Source organism: Dunckerocampus dactyliophorus, chromosome 8 (genome assembly GCF_027744805.1).
Source record: "Dunckerocampus dactyliophorus isolate RoL2022-P2 chromosome 8, RoL_Ddac_1.1, whole genome shotgun sequence".
NCBI classification, from domain to species: domain Eukaryota; kingdom Metazoa; phylum Chordata; class Actinopteri; order Syngnathiformes; family Syngnathidae; genus Dunckerocampus; species Dunckerocampus dactyliophorus.
Genome location: NC_072826.1, coordinates 29,013,035 through 29,033,004, shown reverse-complemented (window position 1 = coordinate 29,033,004; position 19,970 = coordinate 29,013,035).

Here is a 19,970-nt window from a genome sequence, read left to right as displayed (position 1 = left end):
TAAATGCCTTTGAAGTATCTGTAAAATACACACAAGAGAATATTTTTGGGGGAGAAATGATTATTTGTTAATCCCACACATCTTAAATAATAGCGCACAGAGCGCAGGGAGAGTCGGGAGCGGATAATAGATTTGACAACATGCTGAGTGCTGTCCCTGAGGAGGACTTTCATTTCCGAGCTCTTTAAATGATTCCATAACACACAATGTTTGCAGTGCATTAAGGCTCTGTTGATGTTTTCTCCATTCCTATCATATTTTGCTATTTATAGCAGAAAGTGCTGGGATGCTGCTCAAATCAAAACTACCCTCAAACCCCCCTTTCACACGCTGCCAGCCATCACTCCAGGCCAGGCATCAGAGTGTTTACTAGGAATTCATCAAATAGAAATCAGTAAAAAAAACATTTTTAAAGGAAGTCGTGTACATGAAGACCAGCGGTTCTCAACTGGTGGCTCAGCAAGTCAAAAATTACATTAAAATATGTCATATTTTAACTGATTTTCGACTTATTTTCAAATAAAAGTGAGCCATATCTTAGTCACCTTCCTCCTTGGCATATGTACACTGCACAGTGAAATATAAGTGAAATATCTGCTGTGGGGCTCTTTTTCATGTTGAATTTGACTTTATGCATCATTTATATGCATGCAGTTCGTCCTCATTTCCTTGGCAAAATGCCCGTTTATACGTTTAAAAATGAAGTGCATGTGCTTGGTTTGACTTCAATCAACGTGTACAAAATATCACTAAATAATCAAGTGAAGGCATAAATAAATAAGCATAAAATAAAAATGACTTCATGAGTAAAAGAATAATAAAAATAACTGATAATAAAAATGGCTTAAAGTGTAAAAAATAAAAAATAAATAAAAATGACAAAAATGTAAACATTTCTAACGATTTGTATAAAAGTGTAAATAATAATAATAAAAAAATACATAAAAATGACTCCAATAAAGGAGTAAAAATAAATAAATAAATGAATAAAAACAACTGAAATAAAAAAGTGAAAAAAATTCAAATAAAGAAACATGAAAATGACTTAAAAAATATCAAAGTGTTAAAATAAAAAAGAAATCAAAATGACTTAAATCAAAGTGTAAGAAAATAATAAAATAAATAAAAAATAAATGACTTGAATAAAAGTGTACTAAAATAATACAAATAAAGAAAAATGAAAATGACTTAAATCAAAGTGAAAGAAAACAATAAAATGAAAAAAATAAAAATGACTTGAATAAAAGTGTAAAAAATAATAAAAATAAATCAAAATAAAAATGACTGAAATAAAAGTGTAAAAAATATGAAAATAAATGAAAATGACTAAAATCAAAGTAAGTGTAAATAAATGATCAAATCTAATACAAATAAGAATGACTTAAATAAAACTGTACTAAAATAATACAAATAAAGAAAAATAAAAATGACTTAAATCGAAGTGTAAATTATAATAAAAAAATAAAGAAAAATGACTTGAATAAAAGTGTAAAAAATAATAAAATAAAAATGACTGAAATAAAAGTGGACAAAATAATAAAATTAAGAAAAATGAAAATGATTTCAATGAAAGTGTAAAAAAAAACCCAATAAAAATTAATAAAAATTATTTGAGTTTAAAATATCGGACCGCCAAGTGTAAAAAATCCTAAAAAACGATTTATAATTTAAAAAAAAAATAGGTCAAAACTTAATGACCCAATAACCCAGGTTGAGACCAGTTGACCCCTGGTGTAGACAAACTGAGCTAAATTCCATTAGAAAGTTTCTACGACAAACCTAAAGTTGTCGCCTGTCGTAGGTGAGGGGGGAAGGAGGCAGCCTAATTCGAGCATGTTGGCCAGGAGGAGAAGACTGCAGATTTACCCAACTTGAGATTTATGGAGTATTTTAAGAAGAGAAATGTACTATTGTCACAGTCGGCTACGCTGTGTGTGTGTGTGTGGGGGGGGGGGGGGGGGGTGCGTGTGTGTGTGTGTGTTTGTGTGTGTAAACCTATGGAAAACGCTGAATAAATGCTAACGTTCTGGAATATTGTTGCATGGCAACAAAGTGATGGATCCCTCCTTCACCCACGTCTGAGTCATGGAAGACTGAAGAGAGCACATTCATTTATGACACATGGGCAGACTAGAAGAAGGCTAATTCAATCATACCCACTGGAAGGAAGGCCATGTTGTCTTCCTGCATCTGACTTGCTGCTTGGAACACGTTGGCCTGCCATGTCTGGATCGTCCGGGACCGCAGCGTCACCGACCGGGATCACACCGCTGGAGGTGGGACGACCGAATGAAATTCAGTCAAGGATGCGTACTTGACTACATGGGGACAATTAGTGAATAAATTGATCAATATTACATTTTAACATCATTTATTGCATCATTACAAGGTCATATTTATTATTTTATATACCTTTATTTAAAAATAGTAACAAAAATAATAACAGAAATACAGTGTTCCCTCGTTTATCGCGGGGAATAGGTTCCCAAAATAGCCCCAAAGTGAAATCCGCAAAGCAGGCTGTAAGACCCCTCACCACACACTTTATACACTTTTCTCAGACAGGCGTTAACATTTTCTCACGGTTCTCTTGTTTAAACACTCAAAGTTCATATTTTGTTTGAATTTTAATGATCAACTTACGAGAATGGACACAAGGAATTAAGTGCCTCGTGCATATTTCACTCCTCTGATGGTGGCCGTTAGGCTGTCTCGTTTTTGTTTCCTTGTTCAAACATATTCCTCCTCGTCGTGCTCCATGAACCGAAAATTAATTTACAGTATTCCAGGCGCCCTACAGCCGCGTAACTTCTGCCTTCATTCAGCATGCATGATCGCTAGCATTTAGCGATCATACAACAGGAAACAGGCAGTCCTGCACGAAGGAGAGTGATGGACAATGAAGACAATAGTCTAAAAGTCCGAAAGCTGAACACAATGGGCGGGTTCACCCTTAGCCAATCAGGAGTGTTGTGGCTCAATATTTACTGTGATAAACTGGACAGTCTGGACACGCCTTCAACTCTCACATGAGTATTCCCTCTACTGGTGGCAGTAGTAAATACAATAACAGGCATGCAACAGAGCATGGATAGATCACTCCAATACACCACAAGGATGCAGAACACAATGCGCATTCATCCACTGTTAAAAAAAAAACGTGCAAAATTGCATTAAAAAAAAAAGTCTGCGAAAGGTGAACCGCCATATAGCGCACTTAACAGTAGCGCAACAACAATATAGGAAGCACATGAGAGAGACACAACATGTGGGAGGGCGCTACATGAGGCTGAGCCAATCAGTGCCGAGGATACTGAAAAGTAACTTCCTGTACTGTACAGTACGTATACCCAGGCCTTGTATTTTCCTTCATTTAGCAATTTTTATGCTTGAAAATTCTTTATTTAGGCCAAGAAAATGTAAAATTTGCTTAAACATGCGTACTTTTGACTCGTGATAGTCCGTAGTCAACCACAAAAACAGCGCTAATTAATTAATTCATTATTATTTTTCAAAAACGCAATATAGCAAGGGTGCACTAATGGAATTATGATATTGCAAGGGATTACTGTAAATGAATATACTGTATCCATCCCTTCACCCAGTGGCGCGAACAGCTCCGCTATTGCTCAACAACCTGGCTCAGCACCATCTTGCAGCTCTTTATTTCAGATATTTCAGATATCCCATGTTGGGCATCGTGTTGTGCATTTTTTGTGCTGTCAAACCTGCAACCGTCTTGATTCTAAGCCAAGTTGTTGGAGCCAAGCCCTCACAGACTGAGCTGCTACTACGACTATTACAAGGCCTACGACTAGGACTGCAGGACCCCCCCAAAAGGATGATGAAAGATAAGTCTCGTTGACCGTGTACCTCCAACATGAAATCTCTTCATCTTAACGTGTCAAACCGGCCCCTTGCTTGTAAAGATAATATTATGGCTGACCGTCCGGCCTTAAAAGCTGGAATCCAACACTCTTCAGCGTTCATTTAACCTTCCCAAACACGAGAAATGACACTCAATTAATGGACCGCTGCCTGAGCCTCGGTCTTGAATTACATCAAGGAGTAATCCAACAAAACCGCAGCAGCTCGAATGCTTTTCGTTTGACCTTAAAGGAAAAGTGTACTTTTTTTTGGAATGCTGCCCATCATCCACCATCCTTATGTGAGACATGAACGCACACGCCTTTCTCTTTTCTTTCCTTTCTAAAGATATAAAAACAGCTAAAAAGAGGCAGCAAAGAAAGCACGTAATGGGGTGCACCTATTCCGCCTATAAAGCCTTCTGAAAAAACTTCCAAAAAGCGCCACCAACCATTTACATCATGTGACCTGCATATTAACTGAGCTACAGCGACATTGTCATTATTATTGTTATTAACATTGTTACGCCCAAGAACTATGTTACTGGCATAGTGACACCTCGCCACACCAAGCTAGCAACTAGCTTCACCACACACTCGCTCACAATGCCTCAGGCCACTAGCCAAAGGTAACGCTACATATTGGTGTTTCTGTTTTTGACGCTAGGTGTAGCGTGCCTGCCTATGTTGCTATGTGAAATCAGTGCACCCGGGAAGGAAGTTCCCAAAACACTGTAAGTATTACATGAATGCATCTGTTACTCCATGCTCACAGCAAAAGAAAAGACGTTTGTTCATGTCTCATATAAGGATTGTGGATGGTGGGCAAAATTCCACCAAAAACTGCAGTTTTCCTTTAGAAGCCATCCGAAAGTCGTTCTCCATGGCTTCACCGAACTCCTCCCATGTCCAGAGCTGCAGACCGTTTGCCTGCCGGTACCCGTCAGCTGCTTCCGGACTCCCATGGACCAAAAAGGCCCGATAGGACTCCTTCTTCATCTTGACGGCATCCCTCACCACTGGTGTCCACCAACGGGTTCTGGGATTACCACCACGACAGGCACCGACCACCTTACAGCCACAGCTCCAATCAGCCGCCTCGACAATGGAGGCACGGAACATGGCCCACTCGGACTCAATGTCCGCCGCCTCCCTCGGAACATGTTCGAAGATCTTGCGAAGGTGGAAGTTGAAACTCCTTCTGACAGAGGACTCTGCCAGGCGTTCCCAGCAGACCCTCACAATACGTTTGGGCCTGCCAGGTCTGACCGGCATCCTCCCCCACCTTCTGAGCCAACTCACCACCAGGTGGTGATCGGTTGACAGCTCCGCCCCTCTCTTCACCAGAGTGTCCAAAACATTTGGCCGCAAGTCCGACGACACGACCACAAAGTCGATCATCGAACTGCGGCCCAGGGTGTCCTGGTGCCAAGTGCACATGTGGACACCCTTATGCTTGAACAAGGTGTTCGTTATAGACAATCTGTGATCCGCTCAGGTTCAGATCAGGGGGGCCGTTCCTCCCAATCACACTCAACTGTCGCTGCCAACGTGAGCGTTGAAGTCCCCCAGCAGAACAAGGGAATCGCCTGAGGGAGCACTCTCCAGTACTTCCTCTCGAGACTCCAAAAACGTTGGGTATTCTGAACTGCTGTTTGGCGCATAAGCACAAACAACAGACAGGACCCGTCCGCCCCACCCAAAGGCTTGTTTATTGGGTTAAACTCCAACGTACAGGCCCTGAGCTGGGGCGCAACAACAATTGCCACCCCTGCCCGTCGCCTCTCACTGCTGGCAACGCCAGAGTGGAATTAAGACCAACCGCTCTCAAGAGGACTGGTTCCAGAGCCCCTGCTGTGTGTTGAGGTGCAGGCCCAGAGTGGAGGGGGATGGAGGAGAATGGAGCAAGGAGGATGGAGCAGAATGGAGACAGAGCATGAAGTTGGTGATTTCTCTGTGTGCATCATATAAACTAATAAGTACGTTTGATGATTATTTTGTCCATTAAAGGATAGTTTGGATTTTTGACATGAAGTTGTACGACATCCCCAACAGCAGTGGACTAAATCACAGTGACTTACCCCCCCCATTTGGTCCCACGAGTCAAGTTCCATGCAATTTCCATGACGAGGAACGTAGTTCTGCTTGGTTGCTGGGTCATTTAAGTAAAGAGTTTGGCTTCTCAAAACAATATGCGTTCAAAAGAGTAACACATTTGCATCATAAAAATGCCTCCTCGAAAAAAAATCAGACCTCACAAATCGCTCAGCGTTATATTTGTCTCCCGCCGTGTCCCTGTGCACTGTCGCCTCTCCATTCTTGTGTATGTGAGGAAGACGCTTGCATCTTCTTGTTTACGTGGGACTTCCACAGCAGTAGAAGATGCGAGACTCGTGCCCGTGTGTGTTGCTTCCCTCGGGGAGCTGAATGGCAGGCGGACATTCTTATTTCTCAGACCACAATGACAAGTCAATGCGCAATCATTGCTTAGTTTCTGTTTGATTTTGGATATGTCGACAACTGCTTATGTCAGCGTCAGTCGGCCAGTCCGAGGGGCCGTGATTATAGCCGTGTTCCGGCGGTACAGTTGGGTTGGGTAGAGTACATCCTGATTTGTTCAGCGCTTCCTGTTTAGGCTGGGCGCCGATAGCTGCATGAGCTACGTAAACAGGTGACATCACAGCTGCAGGACAGGCGCTCTGCGGAAATGCAAAGCATGTTGGCTGACACAGACAGAGGAGAAAAGCAACAAAATGAATGAAAGTATAAACTCCACACGGGATAGAACGCTGAACTAACCAAGTCCACATTCTTTTCAAGCAGCGTGCAGCAAAGAGGTTGGAGGCAGATGATGTGATCTGTGGCACCAAGCCAGCTTCTTTGCAGTGGTCGCCACATAAAGACAATAAAGTGGTCCTTGACATGATTCATCAACTTTTCTTATATACGTTATATATTGTTTGTAATTACGTTCTACATTGTTCCATTTTTGAAAGCGAACTGTAAATGTGCAAAAATTACATTTATAGTTCACGGCACCAGCCAAAAAAAAACATGACGTCATCGGTGTGTCACCGCTCAGCTAAAGCAGAGTAAACAAGCGCTTCTCGAGGTAGACGTTCGACTTGGTTCAGTATAGTTTTCAGAAATAGTCCTGCCAAAATGTTGTGTTGCTGCTGGATGTTCACAGGATCCGAGTAACACTGTAAGTTTGTTTTCTTTTCCAAAAGAGGAACGCTGGAGACAAAAATGGACGAAGCAAGTGCAGAGATTGAGGGACAGAATGCCCACCTCGAGTTCTGTTCTTTGCAGTGATCATTTCACTGAGGACTGTGAAGGAACACTTTTACAAGAAGCATTTGGCTTGAAAGTACGCTATAAATGCATTTTGAAAAAGGATGCTATTCCGCCGGTACACAGGAAAAAAAACAAGAACGACCGCTACATCAAAGTTGGCACAAGAGAATAAGTCATGTGTCCTCTAAACACTATTCCACAATAGCGACAAGGCTGCAAAGCATTATACATGTCATTCTGAAAAAGGATGCTACGCGGGAAAAAAAACAAGACCAGAAGGACCACTACGTCAAAGTAGGCACAAGAGAGTAAGTCATGCCTTTTTTACATAATAATAATGGATTACTTTTTATGTAGCGCTTTTCAAGGCACCCAAAACACTTCACAATGAAGTGAACCCATTATTCACTGACCCCTCAGTCACACGCTGGTGGTGGTAATCTACATCTGTGACACAGCAACAGTGACTGGGTGCGTCCCGAGCCACTGCCGACCATAATGTCTTCTAGACACTATTCCACGATAGCGACAAGGCTGCAAAGCATTATACATGTTATATAAACATCTTTTCACAGCCGTATGTTTACTGTGGGAGGCAGGGGCAGCGACGGCGGCAGGTTATACAAACTCCTTTAAGCTCATTAAGAAGCCGATTTAAAATTTAATCTCCCAATATTTCTTCCTCTTCCAAAGCTATTGATACATCCCTCGAATCTTGGCTATAATCACCGTAAACATCCTCTGTCTCGTACACCGCCATGTTTGTGTACTTGAGCGACACCACTCCGATGGCGTCACTTTCGCAAATGAGACTGAACAGTAAGAGCTAGCTCGTCACGGTTGGAGCCAACATGCTAACCACTGGGCCACCGTGCGTCCCCTCTCCGGGAACACTGACTGATAAATATCACAACAACTCAGCTCCCTTGCAGACAAAAAGACCAATTCAGTTCCAGAAAAGCCTCCATTGTTTTTCCTTCAGGATGACTTTCCATTGAAGAAATGTACTACTTTGCTGCCTTCTGTGGTTGTGCAATGTTCCCCCTAACCTCATAACCGGCTCATCACACTCCTATTGACCTTCTCTTTGAACAGCTTGGAAAAATAAGCAGAATGTTTCCCCACAATTAAAAATGTGATCAACGACTTGGCCACAACCAGGAGACAACACAGTCGTTGTTGCAACAGTCAGCGAACGGTCGCCGGGAGAGAATAACCTGACTGCAGGGAGTTTCTGCCTGCCCTTTTTGCAGCCAGAAATGGATTTTCAGAGTGGTGATCACCCCCGTAAAAATAGGAGAGACGTGACACAGAAGAATACACGCAGCGAGGATAATGCAGGAGCCAAACTGTGTGATAAATTGCAGCGCGTTCAGCTGATGAAATATACATGCAAGTGTTATTAGACTGCTACAATAGCAGAGGGGGGGCTCCCAGCCGAGGCGGGGGGTCGTTTTTGCTCAAACTTTTGTGCGAGAACATATTTCAAGTTTTGAAGAAAAGGCGGTGAATTGCTGGACTGGAATAAGCTCCGATAAAAAGCAAGTACACAATACAGTGGGACCTTGGTTAGCATCATTCCATCCTTCCAGAAGGTCCCGACTCTAACCAAAACGAGGGGAGTAATACTTTAATACTTCTAAACCAGGGCTGTCCAAAGTGTGGTCCAGGGCACATTTGTGGCCGGTGATTGTTTTTTCTTGGTCTGTGGCACATTCTACAATATCATTTACCAAGCAAACTCAAAAAAGCAAAACAACAGCAGCAAAAATGGACAATTCTGCAGTAATTTTACAAGACTCAGGTCAAAATGTTAAGAAAAAAAGTTGCAATCAAATGGGAAAAAGGACAATAACAGCGTAATACGAGGAAAAATTTAATTTTTGTAGCATAAAGTTGAAATATTAAAGAAAAAATTGTTTTTTTTAAGTCGTAATATTCTGAAAAACAAACAGGACGACTCTAGTTGTCATTTTTGGAAAATTAGGTTGCGAAAAAGTTATAATGTTACAACTACAACAATAGAAAAACAGCTCTAATTTTACAAGAATAAAGTCAAAATATGAAGAGAAAAAAGCCAGATTCAAACAAGAAGAAAAGTCGTAATTACGCGCAATAACGTTATGAGGAAAAACAAATAAACATTTCAGTAGCATGAAGTTAAAATATTAAAGAAAAGACTTTTTTTTTAAGTCATAATATCATGACAAATAAATACTGTAAAACAACACATAAAGTTGTAATTTTGGGGAAGTTAGGTTGTGAATAAAATATCAAATATAATAAAGTCATAAATGCAAGAAGAAAATTTACAAAAAAAAAGTTTAAATAGTTGGAAAATTAATAAAAAAAAATGACAACAGCAGAAATGGAAAAAAACAGCTGTACTTTTACAATAAAGTCAAAATAAAAACAATTTTATTTAAACTTTACAAGAATAACGTGATATTATGAGGGTGAAAAGTTTTGTAGCAGAAAGTTTAAATATTAAAGAAAAAGCCTCTTATTTAAGTTGTAATTTTATGAAAAACAAACACAACAAAAACTAAATTAGTAATTTTTGGAAACTTAGGTGGTGAAAAAATGTGTAATGTTATGAGAATATATAAATAATCAAAGTCAAAATATGATATATAATAAAGTCACAATTAAGAGAAGAAAATTCCTATGAATAAAGTTGAAATAGTTGGAAATTTAAAAAAAAAACAGCGGAAATGGAAAAAAACAGCTGTAATTTACAATTTTACAAGAAGTCAAAACATTAAGAGAGAAAAGTTGGAAGCTGACAGGAAAAAGTCGTAATTTTACAAGAACAACGTAATATTATGAAAAAAAACATTTTAGTAGCATAAAGTTGAAATATTAAAGAAAAAGACATTTGTTTAAGTCATAATATAATGACAAACAAATTAAAAAACAAATCACGTTGTCATTTTTGGAAAGTTAGGTTGTAATGCGATGAGAATAAAGTCAAAATATGATATAAAATAAGGTCATAATTGCCAGAAGAAAATTTGAAAAGTTGAAATACTGGAGTTAGAATGTAAAAAAAAATAACAGCAGAAAAAAAAAATAATATTAGGGGAATAAAGTCAAAATATTATGGGAATAAGGTCAGAATACTATAAAATATTTTTTACAAAGATTATTATTATTATAAGAGAAAAACGTCCAAATTTACAAGAATAACATCATAATATTATGAGGAAAAATAACCTCATTAGTATGAGAAACAAAACAAAACAGCAAATAAAATTGTAAAAAAAAAAAAACATTTTTAGTAGCGTAGAGTTGAAATATCAAAGAAAAAAATCTAAATATTACGGGTATAAAGTCATAACATTACGAAAAGAAAGCTGAAATATTTGGAAAATTAAAAATATATACTTTTGGGGTAATATCAGTCATTTGAGGTCATGTGTTGAAACAATGATCGATCATAAACGCTGCCATGTGTGAATTGTGAATAAAGTTTTTAGCTATATTGTAAATTACACCACCCTCAAAATACTTCAAGGTTTAAAATAAATCAATTACTTAAACGAATGATTAGTTTCTTTAAACTGATCATTTTTCTCAAGAATCAAGAATTGATTTCATTCATGAATGAATTTAATGTCTTGTAATAATATTGTTATGATATGAAAGACACAACAAAATTTAACGCAAACAATCAGTATCGGATCGGTGTCACCGATCCCAGACAGATTTTTACTCAGTATCGGATCGGAAACGAAAACAGTGGTATCGCACATCACTGGAAGAATGTATAATGTGTTCATTACAGCACATTAGTTTGAGGGAAAGAGCTGTTGCATACCTCGGTATCAGTTGATATCGATATCGGTAATGAAGTGCTGGACAAAATGGGTACGGTATGTGGAGCATTTGTACTTGTAAGCCACTACGATAAACACTTAAGAACGTGTACGGCCATTAAAGCATTTTAATTACAGCCGATGCCATGAGATTGAATTTCATTGACTGTGACATGTGGGGACCTTTTTCAAAATGATACAATTACAGCAAACCAATCGCCTTCCAGCGACAAAAAGCCCTAATAAAACTTTTCATTTCATTTCCATGTAACCTATCGTCTGTCTCATTTGCAGGCGTTATTTTGCTCTACGTAGAGGTCGCATGGTATTAATCTTGGTGACAAAAAGCTGCCGGTAAACCACTGTAAAATGGCAAAGTGCGTCATCCCTTATTTTGACTTTTGCGCTTAAAAAACCCCCCTCTCATAAAACCCCCCAGGCCAAACACGCTGTGTTCATACTCGACATTGGTCTCCGTGCGTGCTACTCGTAGTCCTCACATGTGGGGGAGGGCAAAACAACAAAGAAAACATCCAAAAATCGGACTTTTGATTCAATTCGTTGATGTTTTCTGTCTCTCTGAGGGGAATGTGAGGACTCGCTTGGTTGTGGGTCATTTGCGTTACACAGTGTGTTTTTTATTGGCCCTCGGCATATTCGAAAAATAATTTGTAAAATAAAATATAAAATAATACTAATAATAAATACTAATAATAAAATATAAATTATATAATTATATATATAATAATATATAATAAACTATTATATATATATATTTATATATTTTTGATTTATATTACACATACAGTATATCCTATTATTATATTTGTATTAATATTTCTGAATATAAATATAAAATATCATTAAACATATATAAATACAATATCATATCAGATTGTATTATATGTGTTAATATTAATATAAAATAGTGTAAAATATTAATAATAATAAATAAATAAGATATATAATTATAGTATATATATAGAGAGAGCATTTTTTATTATATATACTGTACAATTAATAAATAATTTTATTAGATTTGATTGATATGTTTTATTATATTTGTACTAATATGTAATAATATAAATATAAATGTCATAAAATATAAAAATATAAAAATAAATAAAAGTAAGATATACTGTATAATTATATTTTACATATATATATAATCTAATAATGCTATTATGTTTTTATTTAAATACAGTCAAACCTGTCTTAGCGGCCACCTTTATAGAACGGCCACCTGCCAATAGCAGCCACTGAAAAATCCCCCCCCAGCAAATTTACATGTTATAGACCCTGTGTATAGCAGTCACCTGTCCAACACGGCCAGCGGCCACCCATTTTGTCTCCCTTGGTCAATATCTGACTGCATATAGAGGCCAAATTACCAACTCAAGTAGAAGCTTCATGCACGAAAAAGTTTGGTTTTTCAATCAATGAAGCCGTCGTGTGTAGACTTTAATTACTGAGTCCTAGCTCAGTAACAATCATTCACAAGATCCACACAAACTGTCAGTTGTTCCACATAAAAAGCCGTCTTCTTTTGAGCTTGCTATTTCCTGGTCAAACATGTAACTTTAAGAGCAAAGTAGGCTGGGAACAGGACGTGCATGCATGCGGCAGTGGGAGCAAAACTGAGTTCGGTTGTACTTAATTGAAGTATTTTAGAATGTACTCACGTTATTTTTCATCAATCCTCATCCACAAATCCATCAAAGTCCTCATCTTCTGTATTCAACACAAAAAAAAGCCGCCTTCTTTGCCGTTCGCTTAACTTGTCAGTGTTATTCAGCTCCGAACCGTAGTAAGGGCGACCTGACTCCAGCAAAGAAGGAAACTTCTCCTGTTGCTTCTGCCAACTTTATTTATTGAACGCGGCCACCAGACAGCAGCTCAGAACACACACACATCTCTCAGCATCGTCTCTCCTTCCTGCTTGCCCACAAGGCAAAGGTTAAACAAGCCCCACTACATAGCTGTCCAGCCAATGCCTGTAAGAAATGACACCGTTTATTTCCTGGTGTGCACTGGTCAATACTGTAATGCCGCTTGTTGTGGGGAAGGAGAGACTCACGTCGCCGATGCACTTTAATGGCTTTATTAACAGCGGAGAACACTGCAGGACTTTACATCCACGCCAACATAAACACACTTCCCAACTCTCTCCAAATTCACAGCTAGCACTGAGCCTAGCTCTCCTGCTCGGGACGCCCACCGTCACTTCCCGATTAACTAAAGCTGTAATGACACTCTGGCGTATAAAAAGTAAAATATTAAAAACAAGCGTAAGACATTACTAGCACAGCTTTGTTCTGTGGGTCGTGGATAATAACAAGCCTAGTAGTATTGTACAACTTTTATCCGCAGTCACACAGTGCCCTCTACTGGTCAACATTCTTTTTTTCCCTTTTTTTCCCTCTACTGGTCAACATTCAAACTGGACACCAACCTGTCTATAGAGGCCACCTGTCTATAGCGGCCACTTTTGCAGTATCCTTCTAGTGAGCGCTATAGACAAGTTTGACTGTAATTTATTATGTAATTATATTCATTATGAATATTTACTAACACAAATATAAAATATTATAATATATAACAAAATATAAGAAATATTGTTTGTTATTGTTTTTTTTTATAAATATAAAATATCCTAAAATACTACTAATAAAAATAACTATAACTAATAAAAATATGATATATAATCATATTTTATATTTTTTTTTCTGTCATAACCTACACTGGAGGACATCTCCTTGACAGGAACAATTGATGTTATTATATATAATCATTTTATATATACAGTATATATTGTGTGTATGTGCCCTGCGATTGGCTGGCGACCAGTCGAAGGTGTACGCCGCCTCTCGCCCAAAGTCAGCTGGGATAGGCTCCAGCATAACCACGACCCTTAATGAGGGTAAGCGGCATAGAAAATGGATGTGTAATGATATGAAGAGATGGATGTTTTGCTCACATAGCTTAGCATAGATTGACCCACACTGGATTGGTTTTAGCATCCTTGCACAAAATGTATCAAGACTCAACAAATCACACAGACGACATTGAAAGCAATACAGCACCTTGCTTCTGAACACACACACACACACACACACACACACACGTTAGCGCCTGCATGACAAATGAGTTTCTGTGCAAGTGATATGATATCACTGTGAGAGTGTTCTGGCATTCACAACATGCCAAAGTCCCAAATGAATCACAGCCTCACTACGGCTAACGTCAAAGCCAAATCAAATCCCACCTTATCTGCATGGTTAAAAAAAAAAAGCATTATGACGCGGGCTCAAATGTGGCGGCGCTGTGCAAATGATTCCATATCGGCCTTTGTTGACCGTGCGAGTGACACAGGAAATGAAGTGTTAAACCTGGACTGGCAGCCATCCATCTACGCGTTGTTTGCATGTTTGCAGGTGATATCAATATCAAATGATTGCTGGCCTTACGAAACAAAGCTAAGCGCTTATATTGAGCAGGAGTCGAGATAAACGCATCATGAAAAAGTTTGCATTATCTCTTGCAGCATCTGTTAGCCCTCATTAAATCACTGGAATGTAGCGCAGCATAAGATGGCACTCTTACCTGGGGAACAATCACAGCACGGTCGAAACGGGCCCGTCTGGCCCGCTAATGGTAACGGCGTGTTTAGAGTCAACATGTGTGATTATCCAATCCAATCCGATGGATGGGCAGAGGAAACAACACAACACATCATTAATTCAGTAAAGAGGGTCCTAACCTGCTTAAAATGATATTGGATCCCAGTGGCGGCCACTATAGTAAATGTATTTTAATAACATACTCCACAAATCTCAAATTGTGTACAGGACAAATGTGGATAACCGCGGCCCGTCATCCATGTTTTACTGACCCGTGTCAAAGTCCAAAAACATAATGGACTACGGCCCGCATATGACATGTACTTAACTGTTTTGTACTCCTTCGTTTAAACACGAGCCACTGTCTCGAACAAGGCGGCGCCCCACAAAGAAAGCCATCAGAGAATGAAATGTGCAACCAGAAATGGCGGAAACAAACAGAGTGTTTGTTATGCGTAGACGCTTTTTGTCTTTGTGACGGTCATGTGAGGACTTGCTGGAGCAGGGGTGTCCAAAGTGCGGGCCGTGGGCCATTTGCAGCTCGTTTTTTTATTGGCCCCCAGCATATTCTAAAAATAATGTATAAAATAATATATAAAATATTAAATAATAAAATTAATAATGATATATTATATACATATTATAATATATATACATAATTGAATACATTTATTTTTATATATTTTATTACATTACTATAGTTTTTATTAATATTTAATAATCTAAATATAAAATAGCAAAATATTAATAATTAAAAATAAATAGTACAGTATATTTTTGTATTAATATTTGCTAATCTAAATGTAAAATATTAACAAATAAATAAAAATAATAAATAAAAATATAAATAAGATATATAATTCTATTTTATATATAATCAAATAATTTTATAAATGTTTAATTTTTTTCCACAAATTATTTATAAAATAATAACAAAATAATAAGTATATATAATACCTAATCAAACAATTGTATTATATATACAGTATATACACATATATATTATTATACTTTTAGGAATATTTATTAATATAAATATAAAATAATAAAATATAAATATAAAAAATATATAGGGACATATAATACTACTTTATATAAAATCAAATAATTATTAGATTTAATTTATATATTTTTATTAAATGATTATGAGTATTAATATTTAATAATATAAATATAAAATATCATACAATATTAATAATAAAAATACATATAAATAAATACAATATCTAATTATATTATATATATATATATATATATATATATATATATATATAATATATAATATATAATCAAGTAATTGTATTAGATTATATTGTAACCGGAAATGGCGGAACCAAACAGACGCAAGATTGCAAGTGAGTGCTGTGTGTAGGGCCCTTTGATTTTCTCGTTAGCTGAATCGCGGAATCGGCCGCTAAAGATGGAATCTACAGCTAAACGCAGCACAGTATCTCGCCAAAACTGACATAACGTGAATCAAATGCGGTCATTGTGAAGGAACGTTTGCGTGGGGAAGTATTTCCCCAGCAGACTGCTCATTCATGGTGGTATTCCCTCCCAAAGACTAACTCGCCCCTGCCCTGAAGGACACCCCTGGAGTAACGTCTTTGCAGGGGCATGGGCGGGACTTAGCAACTAATCATCCATTAGCCATTGACCTAAACTCTGAGGATAAGCATATTACACACAACATTATGCCCGCTGACTGGCAACCCGTTCGGAGTGAAGTCCGCCTTTGGAGACTTTGAGCACACCCCCCGTTTTTAAACTTGTGCTGCATTTATTTGAAACATGAGTATCATTATTTTCTGACCAGCCAAACACTGATTGCCTGATGTGAGCACACATCATAATAAGAATGATGTGAGGATGTGTTATAGAAGTTCAACTGATCTGCTTACATTCTTGCCTCCTGACGGACAGATTATGCTTGACGTTGTTTTGGAAGGAGCGGCGCTGTGGCCAGCTTTTAGCGTGCTGACTTTGGCCTGATCATTGTTGACCTATTTGACGTTCTTGAGGAGTTCTCCCAAAGAGGTTGTTTTTATGACCAAAAAAAGGACACGAATATGCACTCACGAGATGCTTCGGCCGTGTCCGAGTCACATTCAAGGTATTGTTTTCTACAAGTTTCCAAGCCCGAGTTTGAATTGATTTTTTCCCGCATTTCGATTGACACCTGGACACTCGAAAGTGTGAGGTGGGCTGCCCGAAGACCTACGGAGAGGCGCAGCAGCTTGAGAAAAAACAAGAAAAACATGTTCAAACCTGCTGAGCTAACTTCAGTTTAAGTTCAAAGTTGAGATGCACGATAGCCTTTTTCATGCCTACTTTTTAAAATTTAGATTTAACACCTCGAGGTTTGAAGGACTGGAACAAATTAGGATTAGACCAACTGTATCTGTTGATTTGTCCTCGTCAAATATCATGACATTGCTACTACCACATCACTACTATCAGGAGGACCAGAGCATAGAGTGGGAGGCGTGGCCCAGCAAGGTGCACTGTATTCGGACACATGCTCCAAGCAGCCGGTGTGCAGCTGCGGAGGTCTATCTATCCTGAAAAAGAGTGATAGATTTAAGCCGCAAATTCTAAGCGCAAAGTGGCGAGGGACGACTGTATTACAAAATACTTTCCGTAACCAAAGGGACAAATTCCGAACAAAGAATGTTCAAAAACCTGCACGAAAATTATTCCAAATACCCGACGGCCCAAAAAACACGAGGTCAAATGCTTACGTTTTGGAATGTAACAAATACTTTCAAAAAAAATGTGCTCTCTAAAGTAGCAAGACTTTGGAAATTTGAACCGCCCTTTTGTGCATGACGTCCCCGATTTTACGAGTCGTCAACTGGCAAGCGTCACTGCATATGTTTTGCTTTTTCTTTGGCTTTTTATCATCACTCATTCAAAAAGCTGTCCAAATGGTAGCCTCTCACGGAAAAACAATGAAAGCCAGGACATTTTCATCACTTTCTATTAAATTATTATTAACCCAAAAGACGGGACGGTGAGGACAGGACATATCCTGGGAAAACAGGACGTTTGGGCACTTCACCTAAAAGTGTGAAGCCAATTTGGTTGGTTTATTTTAGGTAAACACTCTAAAGTTACAGTAAATGTTTTTGTAGCGCGCATTGAGCTGTGGGAGAAATTTCAAGACAAAGCCGACTCATGGGGTCAAGCAGCGCCACCATGAGGCATATTTGTCTAAAACAAATAATAGCACGGGCAGCACAGGGGCGGTGCTTGTGCATTTGTTGCCTGACACATATTCTCAAAATATAAATGGGGGGGGGGAAAAGAAACAGAAAAAATATTTTAGTATAGTAGTAGTAAGTATAAAGTAAAAAAGTTGCAATCCTACGAGATATAGTCCCAATTTTACAAGAATAACATTGTAATATTATGAAGAAAAATAATGTTTTAGTAGTGTAAGGTTGAAATCAAAAAGAAAAAATATATTATTTTTTAAAGTTGGAATATTATGAGAAACACATAAAACAAGAAATAAAGTTGTAATTTTTGGAAAATTATGTCTGGAAAAAGTTATAATATTATATATAATATATTACATATATATTATATATAATATATTACAGGAATAAGGTCATAACATTGTGGGAATAAAGTCATAATTATGAGCAAAACGTTGAAACAGTCGCAAAACTAATTAAAAAAAACAGCAGAAATGGAAAAATGGCTGTAATTTTATGTGAAAAAAAAAGTCCAAATATGAAAAGAAAAAAAAATCCCATTTTAATGGGGGGGAAAAAAAGTGTCAATTTTATAAGAATGAACTCATAATGAGTACAAACAATGTCATTGTAGTGGCAGTGTTTAAAAAATGTTTAATATTATGAGAAACACAATAAAGTTGTATTTTTTGGAAAATTAGGTATATAATTGAAAAAGCATATTATTGTTGGAATAAGGTCAAAATATTCTGGGAATAAAGTCATAATTATAAGAAGACAATTTACAAAGAGAGTTGAAAACGGGGAAAAATAGAAAACCAGCTGTAATTTTACGAGAATAAAGTCAAAATAATATGATGAGAAAAAAGTGGTATTCTAACGGGGAAAAAAGTGACAATTTTATGAGAATAAACTCGTAATATTATGATGAAAAATAATGTCATTTTAGTAGCAGAGTTGAAATATTAAAGAAAAAACACGCATTTTTTTTGTCCTAACATTATGAGAAACAAAACAAGATGAAGTCACTTTTGGAAAATTAGGTTGGGAAAAAATGTACAACATTATGGGAATAAAATCATAATAATAACAAAAATTACAAGAAGTTGAAATAATTAGCAAATAAAAAATCAAGTAGAATAAAAAAAACAGCTGGAGTTTTATGAGGATAAAGTCAAAATACAAAGAGAAAAAAAGTCATGCTAATGGGAAAAAAAGCAAAATACAAACTAATACAAACTGCTTTTAAAAAAAAGTTGTAATATGAGAAACAAACAAAAAACAAGCTTGTCATTTTTGAAAAATTAGGTTGGAGAAAAGCTAATATTTTGGGATGGGAATAAAGTCATATTATGAGGTGAAGGTTTACAAGATGAAAGTTGAAATGATTGCAAATTAAAAAAAACAGCAGAAATTGAAAAACAGCTGTCATTTTATGTGAAAAAAGTCAAATTATGAAGAGAAAAAAAGTCCTATTTTAACGAGAAAAGGTGTCAATTTCACAAGAAAGAACTCATAATATGAGTAAAAACAATGTCATTTTAATGGCAGTGTTAAATTATTTTTTTATGTTTAAGTCGTAATATTATGAGAATGAAAATTGAAAATTTTGGTTAGGCAAAAACGTATATTATTATTGGAATAAGGTCAAAATATTATGGGAATAAAGTCCTAATTATGAGAAGAAAATTTACAAGAAGAAAGTTGAAATAATTGGAAAATAAAAAAAAAAAGCAGAAATGGAAAACCAGCTGTAATTTTGAGAATAAAGTTAAAACAATATGAGATAAAAGTTGTATTCTAACGGGGGCTCAATTTTACGAGAATAACTCGTAATATTATGAGGAAAAATGTCATTTTAGTAGCATAGAGCTGAAATATTAAAGAAAAAAAAACTAATTTTGTCATAACATTATGAGAAACAAAACAAAACAAAGCTGTCATTTTTTGGAAAATTATGTTGGGAAAAATGTATATCATGGGAATAAAATCATAATTATAAGAAGAAAAATTAAAAGCAAGTTGAAATAATTGTAATAATTAATAATCAAGCAGCAATAGAAAAACAGCTGTAATGTCAGAATAAAAGTCATTCTTATGGGGAAAAATAAGGTCTAAATTTTACAAGCATAAACCCATATTATGAGAAATTTTATTTTAGTAGCCTAG